This window comes from Anas acuta, chromosome 2 (genome assembly GCF_963932015.1).
Source record: "Anas acuta chromosome 2, bAnaAcu1.1, whole genome shotgun sequence".
NCBI classification, from domain to species: domain Eukaryota; kingdom Metazoa; phylum Chordata; class Aves; order Anseriformes; family Anatidae; genus Anas; species Anas acuta.
This window is the reverse complement of record NC_088980.1, coordinates 107340746-107350444: the sequence shown is the minus strand read 5'-3', so window position 1 is coordinate 107350444 and position 9699 is coordinate 107340746. Positions and strand designations below refer to the sequence as shown.

The window sequence follows — 9699 nt, the reverse complement described above, 5'->3', positions numbered from 1 at the left end:
TAACCATGCCAATGATTTCTTCCATTGTGCCATTTCATAACAGTCTGTTTCCCAGAAAGCAGCAGTAAAGCAAAACTCTGCTGCAGTATCGGGAAGTTGTATTGAGTGAACTAGTCACCAGAGTGCTGCTCTCTTAATCGATCCTGACTTTGAGTTCTGTTCTTAGAGTTATGTATAAAAATTGATGAAGCAAGGTAGGGGTATGTTAGCACGAGCCTTTGATGTTTCTCAGGCACATATCTAGAGACAAGTCAATGTCAGCTGTCTAGCATTGATTGCGTTCTACAACTTCTAAAATCAAGAGCTGTGGTTTTTAAAATTAAGCAGCCAACAGCACTAACAAGGAACTGGATTTCCCATATCTGTACTGAAAAGGAAAACCTCAGTTTCTCCTGCCCAGCTAGAGGAGAGGAGTGCATTTCTGAAATATTCATGTATTATATCTCCATCCTACTTTGGCTTTCTGCGGTTTGATTACTTAAATTCCTGAAGATACTAAACTTTCTGCCTTTCCCATGCAGAAATGAAGAAACTGTTCTTATCTGCTCATTCCTGCACAGTGATAATATCATCACTAAAATAGTAATAGAGGTCACTGGAGGAGTCTTATTCACGTATTTGTCATGCAAACATGATAGCTCAGAACTTCTCTGAAATTTCAGTGTGTATACTGAAGAGAGGTGAGGATAAAAAAAATATTGTGACCTCTGTATGATTAGATGCATGATGATGTAGGCGTTCAAGTAGTGGGTCTGCGCTGTGTTTGGTGGATCCATCCAATCACCCTGTGTGTTACTTTTGCAAATGCTGTGAGCATATTGCCATCACTGTATAGCCAAGTATGCTTAAGCTGACCACGGAACTTCACTCATTTCTCATTTTTGAATAAACTGAAAAATTGTCATGGTCATGAATAAGAATCTGTGAAATGCTGCATTCTTAGTTTTGGTCAATCCTTCTAGATCTTTAAGTTATCACAGAATGAAGTGACTTCTGCTGAAGAGATTTTCCTATTTTAATAGAGACAGTTTTATAAATTAGTAACATCAAAATTAGATCAGCTGCATGATTAAACAGTTGTCTATTGACTTACACCAGCTCTAAAGATCTCCAGTAAGAGCAAGAGCTAGTTTCACCTAATTAAATCTCTGTAAGTGAATATAGTCATATAACCTATATGACAAGTAAGTTATAATTTTAAATACTAATTCTGATGCCTCTATGGTTAAGAATGTTAAGACGAGAATAATCACACATTAAAAAAAAAAAAAAAGCTCGAATATATTTAAACAAAAATATATGGAGCAGGAATGCACTAGAATGCACAATGATTAATGGTCATTTGCATTTTGACGTCATAATATAAAGGCATGCATTTACATTATAGTGTTGCTAAGTTAAACCTAACTATGGGAAAGGCATATTTCATTAATCCTTGCACTAACACTGTGTTTTAAGAACAGAGACACTGAACATTTTCCCAGGAAAATTCAGGGTAACTATGGCATAGCCATAGAGGGAACCTAAGCTGCCTGACTCACTGTCCTGTGCTGTAATCACATGTGAGGATGCAGCTTAATTAATTAGCAGTTTGGAAAGTACTTTTGTAAAAAAAAAAAAAAAAAAAAGAAGAAAAAGATAATGCATTTAATCATCTACAGAAAGAGAACCACAAGAGGAGTTGTGGGGAACACACTGTGTGAGCCACAGAAATTCCACATCTTCCCTGCAAGTGGCTGTTTAGCAATTTATTCTCTACAGAGGGTATGTGCTAATTCTGGTAGGGTGTCTAGGGAGGCTAGAGGGTGTTCCACCTAATAATTATTAAATCATACAGATTAGTCCTAAGTGGAAACACAAAAAGGAACATAACTTTGCTGAGCACATGAACAAATATTTCCAGGCTGCATTTAAGGCACTATATTGAACACTGTGAGCTTAAAGATCTTTCAAAAGCACTAGAAATAGCTCTTGCCATTGCCCCAAGAGGTTGGTTGCATCACCATGATGATCTGAGGGAGCAGTGATAATCAGAGGGTGGCAGAAGGGAATTTTGCAACACAGAGCTTTCGGGAATTACTGACATGGGAGATTGAAGAACATTTTAATTTTTTTGCTTAACAAGGTCAAACATAAGCCTTTCGCTCTGTGATATTGGCAACAGTAATTTTGCTTCACAGATGAAATATATGTTGGTGTTTGAAGACATGGAAATTTAGCATTAAACTTTGTCATTGTGTATTGCTCATAGAAAAATAAGGATTCCCAGGGTTATTGTGCCAATTTTGTTAGTGTAAATTGCTAGCCTTCTCAACACCACAGAAAAAAATTACAGTTATCCCGAAGGCATTTCTGTTAGAGGAACAAAAAATAACATGCAGTTATTATTTATCTGTTTCATTTGGTTTTTGTTTTTATTCACATGTAATTTATCAGTGGCCTCAGTGGGCTACAATCCATGGTATGTAACCCTATTAAAACAAAACAAAGTCCCACCAGGGACAAAATGGATCCATTTTCTCCAGATTAATTTAATAGATGAATATTTCACACAATGAGAGAGCCAAGTCTGCAGATGACTTGTTTTTTGGTTTGGAACTTCAGGGAACAGATGGAAAAGCGGCAGCATTAATATACCTTAATGGATCCATGGGACCGTATTTATTATCTGGCTTCAGTTCAGTTTTTTTTTTCCAGTGAGTATACCTTGCTGAATCACCACTGCAGAGTCTTGTCAGAAACTTTTTCTTTCGTTTCTCTTCTGTGCTTTTCTCCCCACTTTTGATCTTACCTTTCTTGTCATGATCAATTATAAGTTTCAATCTCAAAATAGCAGGACAGTCTTGAGCTGTTTTGCAAAGCGATGGTTGTACATGGAGATGCTCAGAGGACTGCAGGGAACAGGCAGGGTTGAGCCCTCTCAGCCTCTCTCCAGGGACTGTGGGTGCTGGGGAGCAGGAGGAGACAAGCCCACAGAGAGCAGCTCAGCTTACCTGTTCTTCCTAATCAGCATCTCCTGTTGCCACTGTTGGAGAGAGAGGACTGGGCTAGACAGACCTCTGAACTGATGATATAGGGCATTTTTCATGGTCTTCTGTTCTGAGAATGAATATTTATTAATTAGTACAGAATGCAATGGACACAAAGCTGGAGAGAATACAGGTTATCTATATAGGATAAGATATTGTTTCCAGCACAATTTTGGTCTCCCAAGGAGATACAGCTATTAAACATAGCTGTACTAATTATTTAATTATCATCATTTAATAATTTTTATTTGGGACATTGTTTTGCAAGAAACCAGGAGAAATAAGTTGTATACATTTTAGTAAGGATCTGTTTATATCCTGTTCACTGCAATGGTTATGTGCAGTTACAACAAAACTAAGGTCTGCATCTCATTCAGAGACATCAAATTCCAAAGATTTGTGCCTTTGAAGCTGGAAGATAAACTCAAGAGAGCCTGTAGGTCAGATGTAGCTTAGAAATTAAAAAAAAAAAATAAGAAAAAAAGAAAACTTTGATATAAGTGGTTCCACTTATATTTGCTTTTACCATATTTATCTGATCTAAGTAAGTTGCTGTTATAAAGTAGGAAGGTGTTGTGAGTTTGTTCATAATGGTGGCAAAACATACTCACCAATTTTCTACTTTTGAACTTTAGTCCACCAATGGTAAGTGATGACACCCCACAGGGAACCTCAAATTCACTTTCTGCGTCTGCTTGCCATTCTGTTCAGGAGTGTATTGGATAAATGTGTGTCTTGTCTATGAACACAGCTTGCCTTCTAAATTTATGAAATCTTAGATTTTCTTCTAGCTTTACCAAAAGACAGCATGAATGCGGTTCCCCACAGATATCTACCTTGGGCCATCAAATATGCTTTTGTAGCATTTCTGAATTGCATGCTCCTATGTGGAGGACTGCTGTCTTCTGTCAGTCCACATGGTGCACAGTAAGGTTTGGCTTACAGTTACACACAGCGTCAAAATCTCTGGACTGCTACTAATGGTGCAGTCTCTTTGCAGATGTCTTCTACATGTTATGTGCAGCATAGTTTTATTTCTTTCAAACAGCAATTTCATTATCTCCACAGTCATTCTACTCACTGACATTTCAATCTATCTCATATTCTACTGAACTGGAAAACTACACTGTGAGAAGAAACTTGAAAATAAAGAGAGAAACCAGCAAACATAATTTATTAAGTATAATTCAGCATGACTCAAATAAGGATAATGAAGCACATGGGAAAAAAAAAAAAAAAAAAGGTTAGATACTAGTAAACTGGAAGTCTTTTATCCTCAAAGTCTCATCTCTTGATGAATGAGATAGTATGGGTCTCTTACTACACTGGAAACACTTTGCTTGTGCAATCATGCTCAGTATCTATGTCTCAGCAAAGATATAATGACAGTGATATATGAATAAATCTGAATTACAGCAATCATAGCATTTTATTTAGTCATCTAAGTTTTAGTCACTGACCAAACTGGCAAGTAAACCCTGGCATTTACGTGCATGAAATACATAACTGAACCTCTGAGTAAGCCCCATTTTTGTGGGCAATTACTGATATTGCAACAAACAAACAAAAAGGCATTCACACACTAAATGCAAGACCATTCATTTTCCTGGGTGATCCGTTATACCTAGTGCCCAAAGTGTGCTTCACTGTTTCTCAAAACGAGAGCTATAAATAGACAAGCACTTCTGTGCTGTTTTAATGCTGAGTACTGCACATTCCAGTAGCTTCAGTTTTTCAGCTTGTTATTTTTATTATCCTTTGTTGTGACTGGGCAAATGAGCCCAGTCTTCTGAAATGCCACCCACTCTTTGAGAGAAAAAGCTAGGAATAGACTCAAAGATCAGCAAAAAGCTCTGGCTAGAAATACTCCTGGAATAAGGAGAAATGAATGTAGAGGACTAAATGAGAAGGCTGATCTGAATGCAGAGAAACTTTGTCTGAGGAAACAAAAAGTGAAAACAAAAAAAGACTTGTCTGTTGTAATTTTAAATCTCAGTACCCCATGAGGAACATCACTAAACTCAGGAAGGATGGGGGATTATTTGTTTATTTATTTATCTATCTTTTTATTTATTTATTTATTTATTTAATTTTAATGGCAAGTCAGAAAGCTGCCTGAAAAAATGTTTGCTTATTTATTTATTTATTTATTTATGGCACCCTCTTGTTTCTCCACCCTGGGATCTGGCACTCAGAGAGCCAGTAATTTCATCTGAACACTATTAGAAAACACCAGGAATGATATGGAACATTAAAGTCCCTTGCAAGTAAAGTTTATAGGTGAACTGTTTATGGGTGAACTGCTATGGCATGAAGAGACCTTTACAGTTATCACAGGGAGTTCCTCACCCTATTGTCTTTAGGAATACAAAACTTCAAACTTCCAAACACAATATTGCTAGGGATTTCTCTGCGCTGACAGTTAACTCTTCATGCTGCATATCCTTTGATGACTTGCCCTTTACTAAGTGATCTGACTTCTACAGTTATGTGCTTGAGAACAATGTCCTCATTTAGAATGTAACATTATTGCAGCTTATTTGATGAAAATCAATTAAAACAAATTTAAAAAGATCATAAAACATTTTTTCCCCCCTCTCCAGCCAGGAGAGATTGTTTCCAGCAAATCATTCACAAAATGCTTTTCTGTCAATCAGAGGTGCTCACTCACCAGACTTTGCTTTGTCTGCAGCAAGGATAGAAGACATTTCTTACTGCATTTAGCAGTGTGCTGAGTCTATTGGAAGACAGCGTAATTATGATATGCATATATGGTTTTAAGTTGCAATGTCTTAAGAAGCATAAAAAAATTCTGCTTCACAATACACCAGAAGTGCAGCAAGGGATGCATGATCCCCAAAATTGGTACATGACTTCGGGTTTTGGCTCTCTAAGCTGCTTTGAATGATGAATTGTGTGTTATTGCTTTTGGTTCAGATGCTACTAACATACGTTTTAGGAAAGGCCTAGAACAGTATTGGTTGTCATACTTAAGGAAATAAAAATGCAAGAGCAGAGTATGCCCTTTCACCTGGAGTATATGATTAGGAAACAGAGAAGGCAACATAAGAAGTGTTTAGCACAAGGACAGGAAGAGCCTGTCCTACTGAATATGCCCAGTCTTTTCTTCCTTTCTCTCATTTATCTGAAAGTAGCTTCCTTTCCTTTTCTTCACTCTGCTCCTCTAGCTTATTCTGAGGTAGTCTTTAATTTCCCCCACTTTTTCCATTAACATTACATGTATGTAATATCTTGGCATAAAGTAGTTCTGGTGGAAATGTTTCAGTTTCTTCTAGGTTTTGAATCTGGTAGAAGCTCTAATCTGTTTGCCCATAATTTTGAATTGCAGTGTTGACAGTGAGCACATAGCTCTAGTCTGCTAGCTGTCTGCATTACAGCTTCGCTGACTTTTAGAATTCTTGTGCCAAATTAGATTAGACTGAAAGATGCTCTAATAAACATTTTAAATAGCCACAGTTGCTAGTGGCCATACTTTTCTACCAGCATGGCACTGAGCTGTTCCATTGGTCTTCTGTTTCCTATTTAAGCATTGTCAGAACAAGGGAGTATTGTAAGAAATCTGTAGCTTTCCCTGTGACATCAGATTTTAATCAACTGGGAAAATTTCACATTTCATAAAGCAGGGAAATTTGTGATAGCCGTGATGGACTAAGTAGTTATACTCCATCATGCCCTTTGATTTTTAAAAGTCCTATTCATACCTCAATATTTTTAGGATGTTTAAAGCAACTAACCCTGCCATAAGCAGTAACCTCTTTTCCTTTTCAAAAATATCTGTGCATCATTCTCTTTTGTTCTTCAGGAGGCAATTTTTATCCTACACTATCTCTAATCCTTTGTTCTATACCTTTTATCCAGTAATCTTTGATGTGGAGCAATGCTGACTACCTTCTGAAAACCTAATTAAATTAGAATTTTCCTTATCTATCATGGCAGTAATATCTTCAAAGAATTCCAACAAGTTACTTAAGGTTGAATTCCTTTGCTTCAATATAGTCTGAGTGTCTTGAGATGTTATCCTTCTAACAGAGAGCTCTTTAAAATAACTTTCAATAAAGTCTTTAAAACAGTCTTCAAAATCATTGGATCACCATCTAATCTTGCCTGCCCCATGTACCCTTTTTACTAATTGACCTTAAATTGTCTGTCTTTGTTGTTTCATTGAGGGATCTAGTGTGAGTTAGTGAACTTCATATCCGAATTAAAATGAAATAAAATATATGTTCAAAGGTTCCCTTTTCTTCTCGTCTCAGCCACTAATACTCATGGACATCATTCTGCTTAAATGAAATTCTACTAACCAATTATATTACCTACCTTACCGAATATATTCCTTCCTCTTTGACTTTGAAGACTGATTCCTAGCTGAGAACAGTTCACTTTGTATTACCTCTACAAAGGATAGCAACAAAATAAAGAATTAATAATTCTATTATTTTAAACCTATAGTAGCCTCCTAATTTTCTCTTTTCAAAATTCCAGTCAATATGCAAATTTAATATACAGATGGGACAAGACCAGTTGGAATTAAATGATTTAGCTGATTACTTTCTGCTTTAATACCATTTAAAAAATGTATTTGTCCTTCCCTTCCCTTCCCTTCCCTTCCCTTCCCTTCCCTTCCCTTCCCTTCCCTTCCCTTCCCTTCCCTTCCCTTCCCTTCCCTTCCCTTCCCTTCCCTTCCCTTCCCTTCCCTTCCCTTCCCTTCCCTTCCCTTCCCTTCCCTTCCCTTCCCTTCCCTTCCCTTCCCTTCCCTTCCCTTCCCTTCCCTTCCCTTCCCTTCCCTTCCCTTCCCTTCCCTTCCCTTCCCTTCCCTTCCCTTCCCTTCCCTTCCCTTCCCTTCCCTTCCCTTCCCTTTCCTCACTCTGGATATCCCTTTTTTACTTGCATAACCATAAGCATACTGCAACACATCCTGGAACAGTTTTATTTTTTCTTACTAACCTTGTCTGTGCATATGCAGAACTTGTCCGACACTTTAACTCTGCTGAGCTGAAGGGCCCTGTGGGCTCTCTCCATTTCTACTGCTGCCTGGCGCCTCCCAGCTTGTGATGACCTTTCAGTTCCTTTTCTATACCTTCTGTGTTTACAGTAAGGCTCTGTACCTCCACAAGCAATGAGTTAACCAGACACCAAAGCTGATTCCAACTCCATGGAGTCTGCAGGAGCGATTTTGTCCAGACCTCTCTGCAAAATTGTCACTGCTGCTCACTTGCGGAGAGCACAGACAGAGACGAGATTGCAAAATACCTGCTGGAAAAGAGCAAGGTATCCAACCTTGGTTCCACCAAGCTGGACTTACAGCCAATAAGCATGGCCAACAGGCACAATTTATGCAGCGGTGTCCAGGGAGGAGGCACTCCTTTCTAACTGAGGTACCCGTCGTTTGAAGGCTTGCAACTGCCCTGTTCTCTCTGCCACTGTGCCAAGGCACAGGTTGGCTGGACTTGTGGATTCTACAACATGGATGGCATGATTGCTTCTTCTTGAGAATCACACAGCAATTTTAATTATGCTCTTGTTTAATTTAATGATACTCTCTAATCACTTACATTAGCTGAACAAAAGTTAGGAAAAAGATCAGTAGTATCTTGAACTGAAAACCCACTTTTGAAGCTAATGTCTGTTTTGTTTAAGTAGGATATCCTTTTTGGCAGGTTTACAAGCATGTGTCAGACAAATGTTTTACAACAAAAACATTTTGCTACAATCACAGACTGATAGAATGACTGATTATCATTTAAGAGACCCTTTGTTCTGACTCCTCAGAGGTCTCCTCATGTGCGTACAGTCTGAGATTCATTTCTCTATGAAATTGAATTCATATGTGTGGAGAAAAAAATAAATCTATCCCCTCATTCTTCTACTATGAGGTCTTTTTTCTTCCCCTACCATGACCATAGAGTAACTGATTTTCATAGTACCAAATTAAAATTTTATAACTTCAGTGAGTGTAGCTTATAGAGTGTAAAAGAAGTGAAGTTCAGTGCCAGCATGCAGGGAACTGCCTAGACAGCCCTTGGTGTGCTGTGCAAAGACTGATGGGTTACCTTTGAGATAGGTGCCTTGGGTGCATAGAGCAACTCAGCTGCAGTTTTGCAGAAGGGACTCCCTGCTCTCATCTCTCCTCACACAGGCCTCAGGCCCCCAGATGAGTTAGGAGCAGCCCTCTGAGGTACAGAAATGTTATCCCTGTAAGAGTTGCCTGCAGTCACAAGCTGCAGCAGAGCCAGGAACTGAACCTGGCTTTGGAGTTCCAGTCAGGTGCCTTTTACCACTTCCTTCTCTCACATGAACATTTACATTTCTGACCTTTGGGGAGGAGGGGGGGGGGGGAGAAAAAGAAAAAAGAGATTTATAAATGTTCATATTTGCACATTGGGCTTTTGGTTTTGAAACATCTTTAAAGTCTCTGTCATCCTGCTATCTCTGTAAACTCCAGCGTGTCCGAGGGAAAGTACATCCTGAAAATCAAAATTTGAATTCTCCTAACATTTGGATGGAGTCATAACCAACCTGGTAAACTGTGTTTTGTCACATTAGTTCCTTTATGGAATGGAATAAAGGAACATAGGGATAGCTGCTTGGTGATGTCTAGGAAAAGTAAGAGCAGCAGCACTTTTAGGAGGTGACAGTGGCTTAGCTCTTG

At 38.4% G+C, this 9699-nt stretch overlaps 1 long non-coding RNA gene across 1 annotated transcript; it reads right to left on the bottom strand.

Annotated features, from left to right (window-relative positions):
* Nucleotides 1-2455: 2455 nt before the first annotated feature.
* On the bottom strand, nucleotides 2456-8256 carry LOC137851792 (uncharacterized). The gene is made up of 3 exons (XR_011093478.1): nucleotides 7995-8256; nucleotides 7368-7442; nucleotides 2456-3099 (listed from the first exon to the last, which is right to left on the bottom strand). It is a non-coding gene; the product is annotated as an uncharacterized lncRNA (long non-coding RNA).
* Nucleotides 8257-9699: the final 1443 nt, after the last annotated feature.